We start from the raw sequence: 25271 nt of genomic DNA on the forward strand, positions 1-25271 counted from the left end.
TGACCAGTCACAAGCTAATCATTCAGCCATTTCAATGCTAAATTTTATGCTTATTCCTTCGTCAAGGCTCTGTTCCTCTCACACAGCTTAAAAGCCGTGATCTGAACGTGGCTCTCTCACTCCAGCGCTGTCCTACCAGACAGTCTCGCCCCCTTCACCTGATGAAGGCCGCTTGTGTTGTGGCCGAAACGTCGTGAGAATATTATTGTGTTATTTTATTTTATAAATTTATTATTTTATTCTCATTCTACGTGACTTTACCGAAAGAACCAAAGAAGATGTAGGTTTTTACTTTAACATAGCCATTTCCGTGACCAGTCACAAGCTAATCCCTCAGCTATTTGCACAAGCTAATCCCTTAGCTATTTCAATGCTAAATTACTAGTTGCCTCTGTGGATGTGTAGGTTTTGACTTTAACATAGCCATTCCTGTGACCAGTCACAAGCTAATCCCTTAGCTATTTCAATGCTAAATTACTAGTTGCCTCTGTGGATGTGTCGGTTTTGACTTTAACATAGCCAATTCCGTGACCAGTCACAAGCTAATCCCTCAGCTATTGATATGTAAACCCCTTTGTCAAGGTGCCTTACTTCTCCCAACCAGCTTAAAAGTCGCTACGAATCTTAACATCGTTAATTGAAGCTCTGTCGTCCCGACAGTACTGTACCTTTCACCTAAAGACGGCCGCTTGCGTTGTGGCCAAAACGTCGTGAGAATTTTATTGTGTTTTTTTATTATTTTATTCTCATTCTACGTGACTTTACCGAAAGAACCAAAGAAAATAAAATAATAAAGATATAAAACAATAAAATTCCCCAAATCAAAATTCATATACTGTTGATTTATTAACTCCATCTCCGCAGTGGACACTGCCGGTTGTGTTCCTTCCTTAGCTCCCATTCCCACGTTAGTCTCGACCACCGGCCGTCATCACTTCAAGTTGTGTGTCCTGCCTCACCCCACCTTTCTAAACTAAAATTACGTCTTCTTAGTTTTTTCGGTAAAGTCACGTTGAAGAGAAACAACAAAATAACAAAATATATATAAAACAATAAAAATTATCACGACGTTTCGACCATAACTCAAACGGTCATCATCACACCTGATCATCACACCTGATGATGACCGTTTGAGTTATGGTCGAAACGTCGTGAGAATTTTTATTGTTTTATATATTTTGTTCTTTTGTTGTTTCTCTTCAACGTGACTTTACCGAAAAAACTAAGAATATGAATTACTGCAGTCACGAAAGCTTTAAATCAAAATTTAAAATTACGTCCTTAATTATATGAAGTCATATGAAGTCCAATTGACGTGTCCGTCTTCCAGTATCAGTGTAATTCTTAGGATGTGCATCATCTCTACGCTTCCTTGTGCATTTCTAAACATTGGTTCTATTTTCCGTTTGTGATGCATCTGTTTGAAAAAAACGTTCTGCTTAAGGCATATGGCTCAGTTACGTTTCATTATTAAGTTAAGATAACAATAAGCACTTTGTTCTGCCCTGATACACCTCTCTTAATCATTTTCATCCGTCTTCCCCTTCAACAACCGCCCTACGTGTAGATGCACTTCTGTGTTTTCAAGGCTGTGTCCCTGTTCTTTTTGCGTTCAGTTTGTTATTCCCCCGCACCTCCAGTAAAGCATGGTTGGCTGCGTACGGTGCGAAAGAAGTTCACCATGCAAACATACGCTGCGTTGAAAAATGATTCTACTGACTGCAGACCAATCCTGGACAGATTTCTCAATACGAGTGCAATATCGAGGGTACAGATCAATACCAACTGAACACAGATGCTAATTCATGGACGGGTGGCAACTCTAGCCATGCCCATGCAAACATACACAACATCTTGACCATGAATCGCCTATGTGGCAGATTAAATGTCAAGCATTATACATTGAATTTCGATCTACTTTTGTTCGTTTTGATTTATTTTGGCGCAGTTTCAAGTAAGTATTTTTAATAGAATTATTGTATTGCCATTTACTGTATAATTGTGATAATAGACCAAGCACTGAGACATTGCCCAGGGTTGGTCTACAATCGAAAAGGTGGCAACCCCATAGCACACCCTCATGTGTTCCAGTGTTAACACATCGTATGTTTGTATCTTGAAATTCTTTCGCACCGTACGTAGCCCACCGCTCCCCCCACCACACACGTGCACAGCAGCTCCAGAGAGCGACTTTTGGGTCAGAGGTAGCCGCATTGTACTGGGGCCGTCCATAAATGAGGGGGGGGGGTGAGAAATGTGACGTCACATCAAAATGCGCAACTTTAAATAAATATAGACAACACGTTCTACGTAATTAAATAGACTTTTTAATAAATATTTTCTCCTACAACATCAGAGTGCAGCGCCACATTAAATAAGCACCACGATGACAATAGTTTAAAGCGATATGAAGCATGCTTTATTTTGGGGGGGGGGGGCACAGCTTTGTACCGTCATATTTGAGGGGGGGCTCTGACTCTTTGTGACGCCGCGTGACGATGGGAGGGGGGGTCAAAAATCGTCTAAAATCGCGTGACGTCATTTATGGACGGCCCCCACAGCGTGAAATAGCGCAACAAACCGAACCCGCGTACAGCGAGGGAAGCCCTGGCTGGTTTATCATTCATTAATCTCCAGTTCAGTCACAAACGAATCTCTTAGAGCCGAAGGCGCGATTCAGTATCACGTTGGCATGCCGTGTCAACCCGTACGGAGTTACCCCGTATTGGTGTACAGGGAGATTGAGTTCTCAGGTCCATACGGCTTACTAGAGCCGTTTCAAAACGGGCAAAACAATGTTTTGTGTTTCTCCCCTTGTGATGGGATTTTGTAGGATGAACGTTGAGATTTGTAAGGGGCACGGGGTGACCAATAAGGTCTGAATTGGTCTGTAATAAGAGAGGCAATGGTTAGGGGTTGACAGGTGTGCGTTGGCACTGCGTGCCACGTCGCGTTGTCATACAGCTGACACTCCGATGAGCAATGATTCGGCGACGCACGGTGCCAAAGGGGCCGTCCATAAATGACGTCACGCGACTTCTGACGATTTTTGACCCCACCCCCCCATTGTCACACGGCGTCACAAAAAGTCAGACCCCCCCCTCAAATATGACGTCACAAAGCTCTGGCCCCCCTCCCACCAAATAAAACATGCTTCAAATCGCTTTAAACTATTGTCATTGTAGTGCGTATTTAATGTGGCGCTGCACTCTGATGTTGTAGGAGAAAACATTTATTAAAAAGTATATTTAATTAAGTAGAACGTGTCGTCTATATTTACTTAAAGTTGCGCATTTTGATGTGACGTCACATTTCTCACCCCCCCCCCCCTCGTCACACATCGTCACAAATGTCTGATCGCCCCCCCCCCAGGTGCGTGACGTCATTTATGGACGGCCCCAAAGACGTTCAACATTCGTGCGTATCCGCCGTGATGTGGGGCGAAGTAATATTCTAATCTTATTATCCGCGATGCCTGCAGGATTAGCTTTTTTCTTCTTCGTCTTCCAAAGCAGATTATTAATGAGAATATTGATGGAATTTCCCCCAGTGCATGTTGGCTGGGGAAGGGCTGTTTAAGACCCGGGGTGAACCCGCTCATCTCCACGTATCGGCATGAAATGATAAAATCGCAGATTTTCGGAAGCGCGTTCGTTTCAAGTGGATGCTTGTTGTCAACACCGCCATATTGACAGCACTCGCAATCATCCCATACTCAATTGAAACTCTTCTTAAGTAATTGCTTATTGTGTTTAGTTCCTTGTCCTTATCTCATACCTCCGATTAGCACGGTGGGCTACGTACGGTGCGAAAGAATTTCAAGATACAAACATACGATGTGTTAACACTGGAACACATGAGGGTGTGCTATGGGGTTGCCACCTTTTCGATTGTAGACCAACCCTGGGCAATGTCTCAGTGCTTGGTCTATTATCATAATTATACAGTAAATGACAATACAATAATTGTATAAAAAATACTTACTTGAAACTGCTCCAAAATCAATCAAAACGAACAAAAGTAGATCGGAATTCAATGTAAAATGCTTGACATTTAATCTGCCGCATAGGCGATTCATGGTCAAGATGTTGTGTATGTTTGTATGGGCATGGCTAGAGTTGCCAACCGTCCGAGAAATAGCATCTGTGTTCAGGTCGTATTGATCTGTACCCTCGATATTGCACTCGTATTGAGAAATCTGTCCAGGTTTGGTCTGCTATCAGTAGAATCATTTTTCAACGCAGCGTATGTTTGCATGGTGAACTTCTTTCGCACCGTACGCTGCCAACCATGCTTTAATGGAGGTGCGGGGGAATGACAAACTGAACGCAAAAAGAACAGGGACACAGCCTTGAAAACACAGAAGTGCATTTGCACGTAGGGCGGTTGTTGAAGGGGAAGAGGGATGAAAATGATTGAGAGAGGCGTATCAGGGCAGAGCAAAGTGCTTATTATTATCTTAACTTAATAATGAAACGTAACTGAGCCATATGCCTTAAGCAGAACGTTTTTTTCAAACAGATGCATCACAAACAGAAAATATAACCAATGTTTAGAAATGCACAAGGAAGCGTAGAGATGATGCGCATCCTAAGAACAACACTGATACTGGAAGACGGACACGTCAATTGGACTTCATATGCAAATTAAGGACGTAATTTTAGTTTAGAAAGGTGGGGTGAGGCAGGACACACAACTTGAAGTGATGACGGCTGGTGGTCGAGACTAACGTGTGAATGGGAGCTAAGGAAGGAACACAACCGGCAGTGTCCACTGCGGATATGGAGTGAATAAATCAACAGTATATGAATTTTGATTTGGATAATTTTATTGTTTTATATCTTTATTATTTTATTTTCTTTGGTTCTTTCGGTAAAGTCACGTAGAATGAGAATAAAATAATAAAATGACACGATAAAATTCTCACGACGTTTTGGCCACAACGCAAGCGGCCGTCTTTAGGTGAAAGGTAACTGTCGGGACGACAGAGCTTCAATTAACGATGTTAAGATTCGTAGAGACTTTTAAGCTGGTTGGGATAAGTGAAGCACCTTGACAAAGGGGTTTACATATCAATAGCTGAGGGATTAGCTTGTGACTGGTCACGGAATTGGCTATGTTAAAGTCAAAACCTACACATCCACAGAGGCAACTAGTAATTTAGCATTGAAATAGCTAAGGGATTAACTTGTGACTGGTCACAGGAATGGCTATGTTAAAGTCAAAACCTACACATCCACAGAGGCAACTAGTAATTTAGCATTGAAATAGCTAAGGGATTGGTTTGTGCAAATAGCTGAGGGATTATCTTTATTATTTTATTGTTTCCCTTCTACGTGACTTTACCGAAAGAACCAAGAATATAGTATATGAATTAGATCATTTATTTATTTTGCTAACTTTACAATTAATCGTACATTTTAATTGTACTAGTTTAATGTCTTCAGGTTTAGTTTTTAATTCTCTAGGATAAAACAAGTTATTTTGTCAAAAAGAATGACGTTAATTGGCGCATACATTGAAAGTGCAATTTTAAATGAACCGTGTCAGTCTTCAAATACTGTTCTGGTTATTCCCACCTTGTTGGTGTCCCTATTGTCTCCTGCACCCACTAACAACGGAGTTATTGTTGGGATGGAGAGAAGCACAGCCAGCAGCCAGCCAGGAAACTCGAGACATAGAATATATTAATAGCAGCATGACTTACACTGCTACAGCAGCGAGGTGGTCATGTAACTATTTACATTCTCTGTGTCGCAAACATTAAATGGCAACTAATCTTTCCGTGGTACGCTTGTCCCCACGATTTGAGGACCAATTCCTTAGCGAAGGATTTACTACCAATTGAAGGATGATACAAGTGAAATGTGAAGTGGTAAGATTGATCTTAGATCATTGCAAGCCAATCCCAGATTCTGAGTGCGGAGTGACTCGGCAGGGCCGACGGCGTGAGCCTGGCACCTTGGGAGTTGTCATGGTCAGGGAGCAATGAGGCCGCGTTACCGGTTGTCTTAGTTTTGGGGAATTCTGTGTCCAGAACTCTGGTCCACAGTAACGATGAAACAAACACAATGTAGAAAAAAAGAACAGTTGCAACTCTTGCAGGAAAATGAAAGGTATTTTATTACAAAAAACAAACATCATTTACCATTCACACAAACAGTATAGTATTATAGTAGTTCGAAAATTAGACTGTGGAAAAGTCATATGTAATGATGAAAAATAATTAAAGATAACATTTATCATTATCTTATTGCAATATATGAACGTGTAATGGCAAATTAAAACGATGCGATACAATTTGACACTCCTTTACAGCGATACACTTAATCCAATGAAGTTGAATGTGAACGCTGAAACACGTAAATATTACTGAACATAGCGTGGATAAAAGAAACTGCTCTTTGGTTTTTTCGGTAAAGTCACGTAGAAATAAGAAATAATAAAATACAATTACAGAATAGCATATTCCCTGGCAGTAGCTACGAGCAGATGCCAGGGGCAGCCAGAAGCGTCCAGAATGACGCAGCTGCTCCCAGGGGCTTACATCATCCGCCCATAATCAAGAGCGTGACTCGTGTCTCAGGCTGCAGTTTATGACAAGTTCACTACAATAGCATTTAGTTCACCCTGCCAATGTGTAAGTATCAAACCATAACATTACGTATATTTTAAAAATAACCATTGTACAGAATTGATAGTTTTTTATTAATTAAGTTAAATGTAAGGGACATTCGTTGTTTTTGTGTGACTCAGTCTTTCCTGATAAGGCTGATGATGTCATTGTGCTGTGTAAGCGAGAATTTAAGTTTCGGTTTGTATCACCCTTCAAAGTGTAGTAATTTCAGTTAAATATAGAAGAGCACATCACTCTGTTTTACATTCATTATGAGTGCTGAGTGAATTCCATGGCAGTAAACTGCTCACAAACTGCAGCCTGAGACACGAGTCACGCTCTTGATTCTGTGCGGATGAGCGAAGCCCCTGGGAGCAGCTGCGTCATTCTGGACGCTTCTGGCTCCCCCTGGCATCTGCTCGTAGCTACTGCCAGGGCTATAAAAGCAGCTCCTGTAGCTGCACTGGCAGAACATCGGCGGAGGAGGGAGCAGCGCTCACAGCTGAAGCGAGCCTCACTGTGAAGCACATCAACAAGCATGGCCCTCAGTGTTTACTTCCCTGCGATGCACGTGATGGAGAGGAGCGTCTGGCCAGGCTGGCCGGTCTGGAACCCCCGCGGTGAAAGTCTCTTCCAGCAGCTGCAGCGAGACATGAGGAGCGAGATCGAGAGGATGGAGAGAATCTTCCGTGGAGTCGATCAGCTCAGCAGCCACACGCGGGCCCCGGGCAGCCACGGAGACGCACTGCTGCAGCAGCCGGCCGTGAGCAGTGGGTTCCAGATTGAAGATCCACAGGAGCAGGGAGGCGGGTTTGTCGCGTCCCTGGACGTGCAGGACTTCTCCCCACAGGACCTGGCCGTGAAGGTGTCTGGAGACAAGCTGGTGGTGGCCGGACGGCGCGAGGTGAAGAGCGGAGAAGTCAGCAGCGGCAGCTACAGCCACAGCTGCCAGGAGTTCCACAGGGAGACGCAGCTGCCCAGGGACGTGGACCCGCAGAGCGTGAGCTGCTGCTTGACTGAAGACGGGAAGCTGAAGTTCAAGGCTCAGCGCCGCGCCCTCCCTGCAGCGGCCGAGAGGGTGGTGGTCATTGAGCAGCCAGCGACAGCGACTCCTGGCACGGCCTCTCAGTCCACTGGCACCACTCACGCGTAGAGTGGCGCCTGGAGCATCCATTCCAGCAGCCTGCTTTATTGATGTTTCAATTGTATGGATATTTAGATAAATCAGTTTCTTCTATCCACGCTATGTTCAGTAATATTTACGTGTTTCAGCGTTTACATTCAACTTCATTGGATTAAGTGTATCGCTGTAAAGGATTGTCAAATTGTATCGCATCGTTTTAATTTGCCATTACACGTTCATATATTGCAATAAGATAATGATAAATGTTATCTTCAAGTATTTTTCATCATTACACATGACTATTTTCCACAGTCTAATTTTCGAACTACTATAATACTATAGTGTTTGTGTGAATTTTAATGATGTTTGTTTTTTGTAATAAAATGCCTTTCAATTTCCGTATTCGTGTACAGGGAAATTGATTTTTCAGGTCCATACGGCTTACTACAGCCGTTTTATAACGGGCAAAACAATGTTTTGTGTTTTCCCCTTGTGATGGGACTTTGTAGGATGAACGTTGAGATTTGTAAGGGGCACGGGGTGACCAATAAGGTCTGAATTGGTCTGTAATAAGAGAGGCAATGGTTAGGGGTTGACAGGTGTAAGTTGGCACTGCGTGCCACGTCGCGTTGTCATACAGCTGGCACTCCGATGAGCAATGATTCAGCGACGCACGGTGCCAAAGGGGCCGTCCATAAATGACGTCACGCGATTTTTGACCCCCCCCCCATCGTCACGCGGCGTCACAAAAGTCAGACCCCCCCCATCAAATATGACGTCACAGAGCTGTGCCCCGCCCCTCCCCAAACATATAAAACATGCTTCAAATCGCTTTAAACTATTGTCATTGTAGTGCGTACTTAATGTGGCACTGCACTCTGATGTTGTAGGAGAAAACATTTATTAAAAAGTCTATTTAATTAAGTAGAACGTGTCGTCTATATTTATTTAAAGTTGCGCATTTTGAGGTGACGTCACATCTCTCAACCCTCCCCCCCCATCGTCACACATCGTCACAAATGTCTGACCCCCCCCGCCCCCCCCTAGGTGCGTGACGTCATTTATGGACGGCCCCAGTGCAATGTGGCTACCTCTGACCCAAAAGTCGCTCTCTGGAGCTGCTGTGCGCGTGTGTGGTGGGGGGAGCGGTGGCGCAGCAGTTAGCGCACTGCGCTACGAACCCCGACTACACGAGTTCGAATCCCGCTCACGGCCAACAAACACCGGCGATGGCGATTATCTGAACCGGTCCTGGGCCCCCCTTCCCCCTAGGTGCGCGGTGTGTAGTAAACATCGCCACTGGGGGAGACAAAGGCGGCCGGGCGTGGTGTTGGCCAACCACCCCGTCGTGTGCCACGGTGCCGATCTTAATCGGTGCTGCCACTCGCTAACAGCACTTGCCCCAACAGTCTGTCACAGGCTACACGGGGGATCTTTGTCTTTGTTGGACTGTCAGCGCTGTGCCCCAGTGTTTTTATGTATTTGGAACGTCGCCGACTGTGTCCACGTTGATCACTTCCCGACGTAACATGGCGGAATTTTCATCCACGTCGTTGACTTCCCCACATAACATGGCTGACTCTGTCTCCACGGTGTTTACTTCCCCACGTAACATGGCTGACTGTCTCCACGGTGTTCGCTTCCCCACGTAACATGGCTGACTATGCCTCCACAGTGTTGACTTCCCCACGTAACATGGCTGACTGCCTCCAGTGTTCACTTCCCCACGTAACATGGCTGACTACCTCCACAGTGTTCACTTCCCCACGTAACATGGCTGACTGCCTCCACGGTGTTCACTTCCCCACGTAACATGGCTGACTACCTCCACAGTGTTCACTTCCCCACGTAACATGGCTGACTGCCTCCACGGTGTTCACTTCCCCACGTAACATGGCTGACTGCCTCCACAATGTTCACTTCCCCACGTAACATGGCTGACTGCCTCCACAATGTTCACTTCCCCACGTAACATGGCTGACTGCCTCCACAATGTTCACTTCCCCACGTAACATGGCTGACTGCCTCCACAATGTTCACTTCCCCACGTGACATGGCTGACTGCCTCCACGGTGTTCACTTCCCCACGTGACATGGCTGACTGTGCCTCTACGGTGTTCACTTCCCCACGTAACATGGCTGACTGCCTCCACAGTGTTTACTTCCCCACGTAACATGGCTGACTCTGTCTCCACAGTGTTTACTTCCCCACGTAACATGGCTGACTCTGTCTCCACAGTGTTTACTTCCCCACGTAACATGGCTGACTGTGCCTCCACACACTCGCGCGTCCCGCTCCCCTCCTTTTGCTTGTGCCGATCCCGCCTGACAGCCTCCTCGCTTACGGCCTCCACAGGGATGGAGGCGAGGAAAGAGGAGGACGAGGAGGAGATTAAGAAGGAGGACGGCGGGGAGGAGATGGCAGCGCCCGGGGCCCCGAGGAAGAGGGAGCCAGGCGCGGCTCCAAACGGGAACTTCATCAACTAGGCGGCCTTCAACCCCCCGGCTCGACGCGTCGCGCTGCTGCCCCGCGAGCTTCTGAGGCGGCTCCTGCCGGAGTCCGCGCCGCCGTTCCTCGCCCTGGACATGGGCTGCAACAGCGGGGTGAGCGCAACTCCACGTTACCACGGACGGGGCTGAGGACGTCGACCGCTGGGGAAGGTTCTGAAACTCTCGGGACGTTCACTCGAACAAAGCCGTGGCTGTGAGACTCGTCCAGTCCCAGTGTGGTATAGTGTACTAGTCACTATGGTAGTGTACTAGTCACTGTGGTAGTGTGGTAGTGTACTAGTCACTGTGTAGTAGTGTGGTAGTGTACTAGTCACTGTGTGGTAGTGTGGTAGTGTACTAGTCACTATGGTAGTGTACTAGTCACTGTGGTAGTGTGGTAGTGTACTAGTCACTGTGGTAGTGTGGTAGTGTACTAGTCACTGTGGTAGTGTACTAGTCACTGTGGTAGTGTGGTAGTGTACTAGTCACTGTGGTAGTGTGGTAGTGTACTAGTCACTGTGTGGTAGTGTACTAGTCACTGTGTGGTAGTGTGGGGGTGTACTAGTCACTGTGTGGTAGTGTACTAGTCACTGTGTGGTAGTGTGGTAGTGTACTAGTCACTGTGTGGTAGTGTGGTAGTGTACTAGTCACTGTGTGGTAGTGTGGTAGTGTACTAGTCACTGTGTGGTAGTGTACTAGTCACTGTGTGGTAGTGTACTAGTCACTGTGTAGTAGTGTGGTAGTGTACTAGTCACTGTGTGCTAGTGTGGTAGTGTACTAGTCACTGTGTGGTAGTGTACTAGTCACTGTGTGGTAGTGTACTAGTCACTGTGTAGTAGTGTGGTAGTGTACTAGTCACTGTGTGCTAGTGTGGTAGTGTACTAGTCACTGTGTGGTAGTGTACTAGTCACTGTCTGGTAGTGTACTAGTCACGGTGTGGTAGTGTACTAGTCACTGTGTGGTAGTGTGGTAGTGTACTAGTCACTGTGTAGTAGTGTGGTAGTGTACTAGTCACTGTGTGGTAGTGTGGTAGTGTACTAGTCACTGTGTGGTAGTGTACTAGTCACTGTGTGGTAGTGTGGGGGTGTACTAGTCACTGTGTGGTAGTGTGGTAGTGTACTAGTCACTGTGTGGTAGTGTACTAGTCACTGTGTAGTAGTGTGGTAGTGTACTAGTCACTGTGTGGTAGTGTACTAGTCACTGTGTAGTAGTGTGGTAGAGTACTAGTCACTGTGTGGTAGTGTACTAGTCACTGTGTGGGGGTGTACTAGTCACTATGGTAGTGTGGTAGTGTACTAGTCGCTGTGGTAGTGTGGTAGTGTACTAGTCACTGTGTGGTAGTGTACTAGTCACTGTGTGGTAGTGTGGTAGTGTACTGGTCACTGTGTGGTAGTGTAGTAGTCACTGTGTGGTAGTGTACTAGTCACTGTGTGGGGGTGTACTAGTCACTATGGTAGTGTGGTAGTGTACTAGTCACTGTGGTAGTGTGGTAGTGTACTAGTCACTGTGTGGTAGTGTACTAGTCACTGTGTGGTAGTGTACTAGTCACTGTGTGGTAGTGTGGTAGTGTACTAGTCACTGTGTGGTAGTGTGGTAGTGCACTAATCACTGTGTGGTAGTGTGGGGGTGTACTAGCCACTGTGTGGTGGTGTGGTAGTGTACTAGTCACTGTGTGGGGGTGTACTAGTCACTGTGTGGTGGTGTGGTAGTGTACTAGTCACTGTGTGGTAGTGTGGGGGTGTACTAGTCACTGTGTGGTGGTGTGGTAGTGTACTAGTCACTGTGTGGGGGTGTACTAGTCACTGTGTGGTGGTGTGGTAGTGTACTAGTCACTGTGTGGGGGTGTACTAGTCACTGTGTGGTGGTGTGGTAGTGTACTAGTCACTGTGTGGTAGTGTGGGGGTGTACTAGTCACTGTGTGGTAGTGTGGGGGTGTACTAGTCACTGTGAGGTAGTGTGGGGGTGTACTAGTCACTGTGTGGTAGTGTGGGGGTGTACTAGTCACTGTGTGGTAGTGTGGGGGTGTACTAGTCACTGTGTGGTAGTGTACTAGTCACTGTGGTAGTGTACTAGTCACTGTGGGGTAGTGTGTTAGTGTACTAGTCACTGTGTGGTAGTGTGGTAGTATACTAGTCACTGTGTGGTAGTGTACTAGTCACTGTGGTAGTGTGGGGGTGTACTAGTCGCTGTGTGGTAGTGTGGGGGTGTACTAGTCACTGTGTGGTAGTGTGTTGGTGTACTAGTCACTGTGTGGTGGTGCACTATTCACTGTGTGGTAGTGTGGGGGTGTACTAGTCACTGTGTGGTAGTGTACTAGTCACTGTGTGGTAGTGTGGGGGGTGTACTAGTCACTGTGTGGTAGTGTGGGGGTGTACTAGTCACTGTGTGGTAGTGTGGGGGTGTACTAGTCACTGTGTGGTAGTGTGGGGGTGTACTAGTCACAGTGTGGTAGTGTGGGGGTGTACTAGTCACTGTAGGGTAGTGTGGTAGTGTACTAGTCACTGTAGGGTAGTGTGGTAGTGTACTAGTCACTGTGTGGTAGTGTGGGGGTGGACAAGTCACTGTGTGGTAGTGTACTAGTCACTGTGGTAGTGTACTAATCACTGTGTGGTAGTGTTGAGGTGTACTAGTCACTGTGTGGTAGTGTGGGGGTGTACTAGTCACTGTGTGGTAGTGTGGTAGTGTACTAGTCACTGTGTGGTAGTGTTGAGGTGTACTAGTCACTGTGTGGTAGTGTTGAGGTGTACTAGTCACTGTGTGGTAGTGTGGTAGTGTACTAGTCACTGTGTGGTAGTGTGGGGGTGTACTAGTCATTGTGTGGTAGTGTGGTGGTGTACTAGTCACTGTGTGGTAGTGTGGTAGTGTACTAGTCACTGTGTGGTAGTGTGGTAGTGTACTAGTCACTGTGTGGTAGTGTGGTAGTGTACTAGTCACTGTGTGGTAGTGTACTAGTCACTGTGTGGTAGTGTACTAGTCACTGTGTAGTAGTGTGGTAGTGTACTAGTCACTGTGTGGTAGTGTGGTAGTGTACTAGTCACTGTGTGGTAGTGTACTAGTCACTGTCTGGTAGTGTACATGTCACGGTGTGGTAGTGTACTAGTCACTGTGTGGTAGTGTGGTAGTGTACTAGTCACTGTGTAGTAGTGTGGTAGTGTACTAGTCACTGTGTGGTAGTGTGGTAGTGTACTAGTCACTGTGTGGGAGTGTACTAGTCACTGTGTGGTAGTGTGGGGGTGTACTAGTCACTGTGTGGTAGTGTGGTAGTGTACTAGTCACTGTGTGGTAGTGTACTAGTCACTGTGTAGTAGTGTGGTAGTGTACTAGTCACTGTGTGGTAGTGTACTAGTCACTGTGTAGTAGTGTGGTAGTGTACTAGTCACTGTGTGGTAGTGTACTAGTCACTGTGTAGTAGTGTGGTAGTGTACTAGTCACTGTTTGGTAGTGTACTAGTCACTCTGTGGGGGTGTACTAGTCACTATGGTAGTATGGTAGTGTACTAGTCACTGTGGTAGTGTGGTAGTGTACTAGTCACTGTGTGGTAGTGTACTAGTCACTGTGTGGTAGTGTGGTAGTGTACTAGTCACTGTGTGGTAGTGTACTAGTCACTGTGTGGTAGTGTACTAGTCACTGTGTGGGGGTGTACTAGTCACTATGGTAGTGTACTAGTCACTGTGGTAGTGTGGTAGTGTACTAGTCACTGTGTGGTAGTGTACTAGTCACTGTGTGGTAGTGTACTAGTCACTGTGTGGTAGTGTGGTAGTGTACTAGTCACTGTGTGGTAGTGTGGTAGTGTACTAGTCACTGTGTGGTAGTGTACTAGTCACTGTGGTAGTGTGGTAGTGTACTAGTCACTGTGTGGTAGTGTAATAGTCACTGTGTGGTGGTGTACTAGTCACTATGGTAGTGTGTTAGTGTACTAGTCACTGTGAGGTAGTGTGGTAGTGTACTAGTCACTGTGTAGTAGTGTGTTAGTGTACTAGTCACTGTGTGATAGTGTGGTAGTGTACTAGTCATTGTGTAGTAGTGTGGGGGTGTACTAGTCACTGTGTGGTAGTGTGGTAGTGTACTAGTCACTGTGTAGTAGTGTGGTAGTGTACTAGTCACTGTGTAGTAGTGTGGTAGTGTACTAGTCACTGTGTGGTAGTGTACTAGTCACTGTGTAGTAGTGTGGTAGTGTACTAGTCACTGTGTGGGGGTGTACTAGTCACTATGGTAGTGTGGTAGTGTACTAGTCACTGTGGTAGTGTGGTAGTGTACTAGTCACTGTGTGGTAGTGTACTAGTCACTGTGTGGTAGTGTACTAGTCACTGTGTGGTAGTGTACTAGTCACTGTGTGGGGGTGTACTAGTCACTATGGTAGTGTACTAGTCACTGTGGTAGTGTGGTAGTGTACTAGTCACTGTGTGGTAGTGTAGTAGTCACTGTGTGGTAGTGTACTAGTCACTGTGTGGGGGTGTACTAGTCACTATGGTAGTGTGGTAGTGTACTAGTCACTGTGGTAGTGTGGTAGTGTACTAGTCACTGTGTGGTAGTGTACTAGTCACTGTGTGGTAGTGTACTAGTCACTGTGTGGTAGTGTGGTAGTGTACTAGTCACTGTGTGGTAGTGTGGTAGTGCACTAATCACTGTGTGGTAGTGTGGGGGTGTACTAGCCACTGTGTGGTGGTGTGGTAGTGTACTAGTCACTGTGTGGGGGTGTACTAGTCACTGTGTGGTGGTGTGGTAGTGTACTAGTCACTGTGTGGTAGTGTGGGGGTGTACTAGTCACTGTGTGGTGGTGTGGTAGTGTACTAGTCACTGTGTGGGGGTGTACTAGTCACTGTGTGGTGGTGTGGTAGTGTACTAGTCACTGTGTGGGGGTGTACTAGTCACTGTGTGGTGGTGTGGTAGTGTACTAGTCACTGTGTGGTAGTGTGGGGGTGTACTAGTCACTGTGTGGTAGTGTGGGGGTGTACTAGTCACTGTGAGGTAGTGTGGGGGTGTACTAGTCACTGTGTGGTAGTGTGGGGGTGTACTAGTCACTGTGTGGTAGTGTGGGGGTGTACTAGTCACTGTGTGGTAGTGTACTAGTCACTGTGGTAGTGTACTAGTCACTGTGGGGTAGTGTGTTAGTGTACTAGTCACTGTGTGGTAGTGTGGTAGTATACTAGTCACTGTGTGGTAGTGTACTAGTCACTGTGGTAGTGTGGGGGTGTACTAGTCGCTGTGTGGTAGTGTGGGGGTGTACTAGTCACTGTGTGGTAGTGTGTTGGTGTACTAGTCACTGTGTGGTGGTGCACTATTCACTGTGTGGTAGTGTGGGGGTGTACTAGTCACTGTGTGGTAGTGTACTAGTCACTGTGTGGTAGTGTGGGGGGTGTACTAGTCACTGTGTGGTAGTGTGGGGGTGTACTAGTCACTGTGTGGTAGTGTGGGGGTGTACTAGTCACTGTGTGGTAGTGTGGGGGTGTACTAGTCACAGTGTGGTAGTGTGGGGGTGTACTAGTCACTGTAGGGTAGTGTGGTAGTGTACTAGTCACTGTAGGGTAGTGTGGTAGTGTACTAGTCACTGTGTGGTAGTGTGGGGGTGGACAAGTCACTGTGTGGTAGTGTACTAGTCACTGTGGTAGTGTGGTAGTGTACTAATCACTGTGTGGTAGTGTTGAGGTGTACTAGTCACTGTGTGGTAGTGTGGGGGTGTACTAGTCACTGTGTGGTAGTGTGGTAGTGTACTAGTCACTGTGTGGTAGTGTTGAGGTGTACTAGTCACTGTGTGGTAGTGTTGAGGTGTACTAGTCACTGTGTGGTAGTGTGGTAGTGTACTAGTCACTGTGTGGTAGTGTGGGGGTGTACTAGTCATTGTGTGGTAGTGTGGTAGTGTACTAGTCACTGTGTGGTAGTGTGGTAGTGTACTAGTCACTGTGTGGTAGTGTGGTAGTGTACTAGTCACTGTGTGGTAGTGTGGTAGTGTACTAGTCACTGTGTGGTAGTGTACTAGTCACTGTGTGGTAGTGTACTAGTCACTGTGTAGTAGTGTGGTAGTGTACTAGTCACTGTGTGGTAGTGTGGTAGTGTACTAGTCACTGTGTGGTAGTGTACTAGTCACTGTCTGGTAGTGTACATGTCACGGTGTGGTAGTGTACTAGTCACTGTGTGGTAGTGTGGTAGTGTACTAGTCACTGTGTAGTAGTGTGGTAGTGTACTAGTCACTGTGTGGTAGTGTGGTAGTGTACTAGTCACTGTGTGGGAGTGTACTAGTCACTGTGTGGTAGTGTGGGGGTGTACTAGTCACTGTGTGGTAGTGTGGTAGTGTACTAGTCACTGTGTGGTAGTGTACTAGTCACTGTGTAGTAGTGTGGTAGTGTACTAGTCACTGTGTGGTAGTGTACTAGTCACTGTGTAGTAGTGTGGTAGTGTACTAGTCACTGTGTGGTAGTGTACTAGTCACTGTGTAGTAGTGTGGTAGTGTACTAGTCACTGTTTGGTAGTGTACTAGTCACTCTGTGGGGGTGTACTAGTCACTATGGTAGTATGGTAGTGTACTAGTCACTGTGGTAGTGTGGTAGTGTACTAGTCACTGTGTGGTAGTGTACTAGTCACTGTGTGGTAGTGTGGTAGTGTACTAGTCACTGTGTGGTAGTGTACTAGTCACTGTGTGGTAGTGTACTAGTCACTGTGTGGGGGTGTACTAGTCACTATGGTAGTGTACTAGTCACTGTGGTAGTGTGGTAGTGTACTAGTCACTGTGTGGTAGTGTACTAGTCACTGTGTGGTAGTGTACTAGTCACTGTGTGGTAGTGTGGTAGTGTACTAGTCACTGTGTGGTAGTGTGGTAGTGTACTAGTCACTGTGTGGTAGTGTACTAGTCACTGTGGTAGTGTGGTAGTGTACTAGTCACTGTGTGGTAGTGTAATAGTCACTGTGTGGTGGTGTACTAGTCACTATGGTAGTGTGTTAGTGTACTAGTCACTGTGAGGTAGTGTGGTAGTGTACTAGTCACTGTGTAGTAGTGTGTTAGTGTACTAGTCACTGTGTGATAGTGTGGTAGTGTACTAGTCATTGTGTAGTAGTGTGGGGGTGTACTAGTCACTGTGTGGTAGTGTGGTAGTGTACTAGTCACTGTGTAGTAGTGTGGTAGTGTACTAGTCACTGTGTAGTAGTGTGGTAGTGTACTAGTCACTGTGTGGTAGTGTACTAGTCACTGTGTAGTAGTGTGGTAGTGTACTAGTCACTGTGTGGGGGTGTACTAGTCACTATGGTAGTGTGGTAGTGTACTAGTCACTGTGGTAGTGTGGTAGTGTACTAGTCACTGTGTGGTAGTGTACTAGTCACTGTGTGGTAGTGTACTAGTCACTGTGTGGTAGTGTACTAGTCACTGTGTGGGGGTGTACTAGTCACTATGGTAGTGTACTAGTCACTGTGGTAGTGTGGTAGTGTACTAGTCACTGTGTGGTAGTGTACTAGTCACTGTGTGGTAGTGTACTAGTCACTGTGTGGTAGTGTACTAGTCACTGTGTGGTAGTGTGGTAGTGTACTAGTCACTGTGTGGTAGTGTGGTAGTGTACTAGTCACTGTGTGGTAGTGTGGTAGTGTACTCGTCACTGTGTGGTAGTTTACTAGTCACTGTGGTAGTGTGGTAGTGTACTAGTCACTGTGTGGTAGTGTACTAGTCACTGTGTGGGGGTGTACTAGTCACTATGGTAGTGTGTTAGTGTACTAGTCACTGTGAGGTAGTGTGGTAGTGTACTAGTCACTGTGTAGTAGTGTGTTAGTGTACTAGTCACTGTGTGATAGTGTGGTAGTGTACTAGTCACTGTGTGGTAGTGTGGTAGTGTACTAGTCACTGTGTGGTAGTGTACTAGTCACTGTGTGGTAGTGTACTAGTCACTGTGTAGTAGTGTGGTAGTGTACTAGTCACTGTGTGGTAGTGTGGTAGTGTACTAGTCACTGTGTGGTAGTGTACTAGTCACTGTGTGGTAGTGTACTAGTCACTGTGTAGTAGTGTGGTAGTGTACTAGTCACTGTGTGCTAGTGTGGTAGTGTACTAGTCACTGTGTGGTAGTGTACTAGTCACTGTCTGGTAGTGTACTAGTCATGGTGTGGTAGTGTACTAGTCACTGTGTGGTAGTGTGGTAGTGTACTAGTCACTGTGTAGTAGTGTGGTAGTGTACTAGTCACTGTGTGGTAGTGTGGTAGTGTACTAGTCACTGTGTGGTAGTGTACTAGTCACTGTGTGGTAGTGTGGGGGTGTACTAGTCACTGTGTGGTAGTGTGGTAGTGTACTAGTCACTGTGTGGTAGTGTACTAGTCACTGTGTAGTAGTGTGGTAGTGTACTAGTCACTGTGTGGTAGTGTACTAGTCACTGTGTAGTAGTGTGGTAGTGTACTAGTCACTGTGTGGTAGTGTACTAGTCACTGTGTGGGGGTGTACTAGTCACTATGGTAGTGTGGTAGTGTACTAGTCGCTGTGGTAGTGTGGTAGTGTACTAGTCACTGTGTGGTAGTGTACTAGTCACTGTGTGGTAGTGTGGTAGTGTACTAGTCACTGTGTGGTAGTGTCCTAGTCACTGTGTGGTAGTGTACTAGTCACTGTGTGGGGGTGTACTAGTCACTATGGTAGTGTGGTAGTGTACTAGTCACTGTGGTAGTGTGGTAGTGTACTTGTCACTGTGTGGTAGTGTACTAGTCACTGTGTGGTAGTGTACTAGTCACTGTGTGGTAGTGTGGTAGTGTACTAGTCACTGTGTGGTAGTGTGGTAGTGCACTAATCACTGTGTGGTAGTGTGGGGGTGTACTAGCCACTGTGTGGTGGTGTGGTAGTGTACTAGTCACTGTGTGGGGGTGTACTAGTCACTGTGTGGTGGTGTGGTAGTGTACTAGTCACTGTGTGGTAGTGTGGGGGTGTACTAGTCACTGTGTGGTGGTGTGGTAGTGTACTAGTCACTGTGTGGGGGTGTACTAGTCACTGTGTGGTGGTGTGGTAGTGTACTAGTCACTGTGTGGGGGTGTACTAGTCACTGTGTGGTGGTGTGGTAGTGTACTAGTCACTGTGTGGTAGTGTGGGGGTGTACTAGTCACTGTGTGGTAGTGTGGGGGTGTACTAGTCACTGTGAGGTAGTGTGGGGGTGTACTAGTCACTGTGTGGTAGTGTGGGGGTGTACTAGTCACTGTGTGGTAGTGTGGCGGTGTACTAGTCACTGTGTGGTAGTGTACTAGTCACTGTGGTAGTGTGGTAGTGTACTAGTCACTGTGTGGTAGTGTGTTAGTGTACTAGTCACTGTGTGGTAGTGTGGTAGTATACTAGTCACTGTGTGGTAGTGTACTAGTCACTGTGGTAGTGTGGGGGTGTACTAGTCGCTGTGTGGTAGTGTGGGGGTGTACTAGTCACTGTGTGGTAGTGTGTTGGTGTACTAGTCACTGTGTGGTGGTGCACTAGTCACTGTGTGGTAGTGTGGGGGTGTACTAGTCACTGTGTGGTAGTGTACTAGTCACTGTGTGGTAGTGTGGGGGGTGTACTAGTCACTCTGTGGTAGTGTGGGGGTGTACTAGTCACTGTGTGGTAGTGTGGGGGTGTACTAGTCACTGTGTGGTAGTGTGGGGGTGTACTAGTCACAGTGTGGTAGTGTGGGGGTGTACTAGTCACTGTAGGGTAGTGTGGTAGTGTACTAGTCACTGTAGGGTAGTGTGGTAGTGTACTAGTCACTGTGTGGTAGAGGTAGTGTGGGGGTGTACAAGTCACTGTGTGGTAGTGTACTAGTCACTGTGGTAGTGTGGTAGTGTACTAATCACTGTGTGGTAGTGTTGAGGTGTACTAGTCACTGTGTGGTAGTGTGGGGGTGTACTAGTCACTGTGTGGTAGTGTGGTAGTGTACTAGTCACTGTGTGGTAGTGTTGAGGTGTACTAGTCACTGTGTGGTAGTGTTGAGGTGTACTAGTCACTGTGTGGTAGTGTGGTAGTGTACTAGTCACTGTGTGGTAGTGTGGGGGTGTACTAGTCATTGTGTGGTAGTGTGGTAGTGTACTAGTCACTGTGTGGTAGTGTGGTAGTGTACTAGTCACTGTGTGGTAGTGTGGTAGTGTACTAGTCACTGTGTGGTAGTGTGGTAGTGTACTAGTCACTGTGTGGTAGTGTACTAGTCACTGTGTGGTAGTGTACTAGTCACTGTGTAGTAGTGTGGTAGTGTACTAGTCACTGTGTGGTAGTGCGGTAGTGTACTAGTCACTGTGTGGTAGTGTACTAGTCACTGTCTGGTAGTGTACATGTCACGGTGTGGTAGTGTACTAGTCACTGTGTGGTAGTGTACTAGTCACTGTGGTAGTGTGGTAGTGTACTAGTCACTGTGTGGTAGTGTAATAGTCACTGTGTGGTGGTGTACTAGTCACTATGGTAGTGTGTTAGTGTACTAGTCACTGTGTGATAGTGTGGTAGTGTACTAGTCATTGTGTAGTAGTGTGGGGGTGTACTAGCCACTGTGTGGTAGTGTGGTAGTGTACTAGTCACTGCGTAGTAGTGTGGTAGTGTACTAGTCACTGTGTAGTAGTGTGATAGTGTACTAGTCACTGTGTAGTAGTGTGTTAGTGTACTAGTCACTGTGTGATAGTGTGGTAGTGTACTAGTCATTGTGTAGTAGTGTGGGGGTGTACTAGTCACTGTATGGTAGTGTGGTAGTGTACTAGTCACTGTGTAGTAGTGTGGTAGTGTACTAGTCACTGTGTAGTAGTGTTGTAGTGTACTAGTCACTGTGTGGTAGTGTACTAGTCACTGTGTAGTAGTGTGGTAGTGTACTAGTCACTGTGTGGGGGTGTACTAGTCACTATGGTAGTGTGGTAGTGTACTAGTCACTGTGGTAGTGTGGTAGTGTACTAGTCACTGTGTGGTAGTGTACTAGTCACTGTGTGGTAGTGTACTAGTCACTGTGTGGTAGTGTACTAGTCACTGTGTGGGGGTGTACTAGTCACTATGGTAGTGTACTAGTCACTGTGGTAGTGTGGTAGTGTACTAGTCACTGTGTGGTAGTGTACTAGTTACTGTGTGGTAGTGTACTAGTCACTGTGTGGTAGTGTGGTAGTGTACTAGTCACTGTGTGGTAGTGTGGTAGTGTACTAGTCACTGTGTGGTAGTGTGGTAGTGTACTAGTCACTGTGTGGTAGTGTGGTAGTGTACTCGTCACTGTGTGGTAGTTTACTAGTCACTGTGGTAGTGTGGTAGTGTACTAGTCACTGTGTGGTAGTGTACTAGTCACTGTGTGGGGGTGTACTAGTCACTATGGTAGTGTGTTAGTGTACTAGTCACTGTGAGGTAGTGTGGTAGTGTACTAGTCACTGTGTAGTAGTGTGTTAGTGTACTAGTCACTGTGTGATAGTGTGGTAGTGTACTAGTCACTGTGTAGTAGTGTGGGGGTGTACTAGTCACTGTGTGGTAGTGTGGTAGTGTACTAGTCACTATGTAGTAGTGTGGTTGTGTACTAGTCACTGTGTGGTAGTGTGGGGGTGTACTAGTCACTGTGCGGTAGTGTGTGCGTGTACTAGTCACTGTGTGGTAGTGTCGGGGTGTACTAGTCACTGTGTGGTAGTGTAGTAGTGTACTAGTCACTGTGTGGTAGTGTGGGGGTGTACTAGTCACTGTGTGGTAGTGTACTAGTCACTGTGTGGTAGTGTACTAGTCACTGTGTGGTAGTGTGGTAGTGTACTAGTCACTGTGTGGTAGTGTGGTAGTGTACTAGTCACTGTGTGGGGGTGTACTAGTCACTGTGTGGTAGTGTGGTAGTGTACTAGTCACTGTGTGGGGGTGTACTAGTCACTGTGTGGTGGTGTGGTAGTGTACTAGTCACTGTGTGGTAGTGTGGGGGTGTACTAGTCACTGTGTGGTAGTGTGGGGGTGTACTAGTCACTGTGAGGTAGTGTGGGGGTGTACTAGTCACTGTGTGGTAGTGTGAGGGTGTACTAGTCACTGTGTGGTAGTGTACTAGTCACTGTGGTAGTGTGGTAGTGTAATAGTCACTGTGGTAGTGTGGTAGTGTACTAGTCCCTGTGGTAGTGTGGTAGTGTACTAGTCACTGTGTGGTAGTGTGTTGGTGTACTAGTCACTGTGTGGTAGTGTGGTAATGTACTAGTCACTGTGTGGTAGTGTACTAGTCACTGTGGTAGTGTGGGGGTGTACTAGTCACTGTGTGGTAGTGTGGGGGTGTACTAGTCACTGTGTGGTAGTGTGTTGGTGTACTAGTCACTGTGTGGTGGTGTACTAGTCACTGTGTGGTAGTGTGGGGGTGTACTAGTCACTGTGTGGGAGTGTACTTGTCACTGTGTGGTAGTGTGGGGGTGTACTAGTCACTGTGTGGTAGTGTGGGGGTGTACTAGTCACTGTGTGGTAGTGTGGGGGTGTACTAGTCACTGTGTGGTAGTGTGGGGGTGTACTAGTCACAGTGTGGTAGTGTGGGGGTGTACAACTCACTGTAGGGTAGTGTGGTAGTGTACTAGTCACTGTGTGGTAGTGTGGGGGTGTACTAGTCACTGTGTGGTAGTGTGGTAGTGTACTATTCACTGTAGGGTAGTGTGGTAGTGTACTAGTCACTGTGTGGTAGTGTGGGGGTGTACTAGTCACTGTGTGGTAGTGTACTAGTCACTGTGGTAGTGTGGTAGTGTACTAGTCACTGTGTGGTAGTGTTGAGGTGTACTAGTCACTGTGTGGTAGTGTGGGGGTGTACTAGTCACTGTGTGGTAGTGTGGTAGTGTACTAGTCACTGTGTGGTAGTGTTGAGGTGTACTAGTCACTGTGTGGTAGTGTTGAGGTGTACTAGTCACTGTGTGGTAGTGTGGTAGTGTACTAGTCACTGTGTGGTAGTGTGGGGGTGTACTAGTCATTGTGTGGTAGTGTGGTAGTGTACTAGTCACTGTGTGGTAGTGTGGTAGTGTACTAGTCACTGTGTGGTAGTGTGGTAGTGTACTAGTCACTGTGTGGTAGTGTAGGGGTGTACTAGTCACAGTGGGGTAGTGCGGGTGGCCATGGGCCTGAGACATGTTTACAAAAATGCATTTTCACCTTTCTCCCACAGATGGAATACACTACCCCATATGCGCGTTGTTCATCATTATGTGAGTGTCAAACACGTGAGTCATGGAAATTCATCATTAGCTCCAGACTTTTTGTCAATTAACTGCTGGATGAAGGCCTATGCCATGCCATGTTGGTCACGGGTGGTTTTGGCAATCAAGGTTGCTGAAGGTGCGTGTCAAGGACTGGTTCAGACATATCACCGGTTTGAGGCGTTTATTAGATATTTAAAGTTGCATTCATGTCAGTAGCTGAACATCGAACTTAGTCTCGTTGGATTTTTTGACCTAGAATCACTGCGTCATAGGTTTGTATTGAATAAAGTTGCATCTAATACTGTGGCCAGAATCTAAATATTCATACTGGAGGAATGCGATGAGCGATAAAGCTCTTTTTCGCAGACGTCCAGTAGAAGGAGGGTAAGAACGTTACAACAACAAAAAATACAAAACATGATAGTAGTGCAAAGTGCAAGAGAGGTAAACACATCACCCAAACACATACAAATAAAACTAAACCATCCCCATCCTACCGGGCAAAGCCCACTGAGGTATTAACTTATTTTCATTTTGAATAATGAAGTACTCCATCCTCGCATCACGTCTGTTTTTTTACGACATTCTCCAGCAAAGAAACAAACCCGCCACCGGTGTCCTCGTGTTTTCTCGCAGGAGCTGACGGTGGCTGTGTATCGGCACCTGACGGGGCTGGACCAGCCCGAGGGTGGACGCTCTGGGCAGGTTGCCCGCGTGCTGCCGCTATCTGTGCTGGCATGCGACCTGGACGCCGATCTGGTGGAGCGTGCGCGGGGCGACAATCCTCACCCGGACGTCATCGCCTACGAGGCGTTTGACTTCATGGACACCGCAGCACGAGACGCCGCGCTGGACGCCTTCCTGCGACGCCACGGCCGGGCGCGCTTTGACCTGTGCCTGTGCATGTCGGTGATGATGTGGATTCACCTGCACCACGGCGATGCCGGCCTGCGGCGTTTCCTCGCGGCCGCCGCGCGCACCGCCACCTTCCTGTTGGTCGAGCCGCAGCCGTGGAGGTGCTACCGAGCGGCCGCGCGCCGCCTGCGCCGTCTGGGGCTGGCCGAGTTCCCCCTCCTGCCGGATCTGCGGCTCCTGCGTGGGGCTGGCGGCGGTGGCGGCCGCGCGGAGGCCGATGAGCTGGCCGCCTTGCTGGGAGAGGAGGGAGACATGCGCTTGCTGTCCAGCCTGGGCAGCACCGAGTGGGGGCGGTCCCTGCTGCTGTTTGGACGAACGGGAGTGGCCTTGGGATGCATTGACAAAAGTACCGATTGAAACTGCGTTGCTGCTGTGGCCTTCGAGGATCTGTTGCCTATTTGGAGAGAATTCGTGGTCGGAAATGTTAAGTGTTTGTCAGTTTTTAACACCTTTATTTGTTGATGGTACATTGTTTTCTCGTCGTGCGTGTAAATGCAGCATGTTGTTGAAAACGTGTTATAATTTATCAGAATATTATATATATAAAGTGACAACAATGCAAAACGTACCTTTTTTGTACCTTTGAAAATAAAATTGTATGCAAAAAGAGTTGTCAGTTTTGAAGGACCCAACCAGAATCATTTATGATAAAGGGAATGAATGTTTTTTTTTTAATAAATGGGACAACAGCATCTCATAAAATGGAAAATGAATATCACCAACTTCAAATCATTGTTTGGAGGAGGCATTTTGAAAATTATATCAAACCCAGGCCATGGAAGACATACAGAAATATTTCCTCTTCACATGCGATTTTCCTCAAATAATTTAAGGCAGCTCATGATGTGACAGTGGAGGCTGCTTTGTAAAGGTGAACTATGTCCCTGTTTCCTTTGGATTTCCACGTGCATCTGAAATATTATTGAAATGCACATGTAAATGTTTTGGATACGCCACTTTTATATTTATTGTGAAATAAAATCTGAACATTGTAAATAGTTGATGGGTGCATTGTAATTGTGTGAAGTCATAATTGCCATTCATCCTCCCATTAACCACAAC

At 46.9% G+C, this 25271-nt stretch overlaps 1 pseudogene; it reads left to right on the top strand.

The window, feature by feature from the left end:
• Positions 1-9978: 9978 nt before the first annotated feature.
• Positions 9979-25207, top strand: LOC142924658 (pre-miRNA 5'-monophosphate methyltransferase-like; annotated as a pseudogene).
• The last annotated feature ends 64 nt before the right edge of the window (positions 25208-25271 follow it).

Source organism: Petromyzon marinus, chromosome 15 (assembly GCF_048934315.1).
Source record: "Petromyzon marinus isolate PM22_M1 ecotype Great Lakes invasive population chromosome 15, UKy_Petmar_22M1.pri1.0, whole genome shotgun sequence".
Taxonomy (NCBI): Eukaryota; Metazoa; Chordata; class Hyperoartia; order Petromyzontiformes; family Petromyzontidae; genus Petromyzon; species Petromyzon marinus.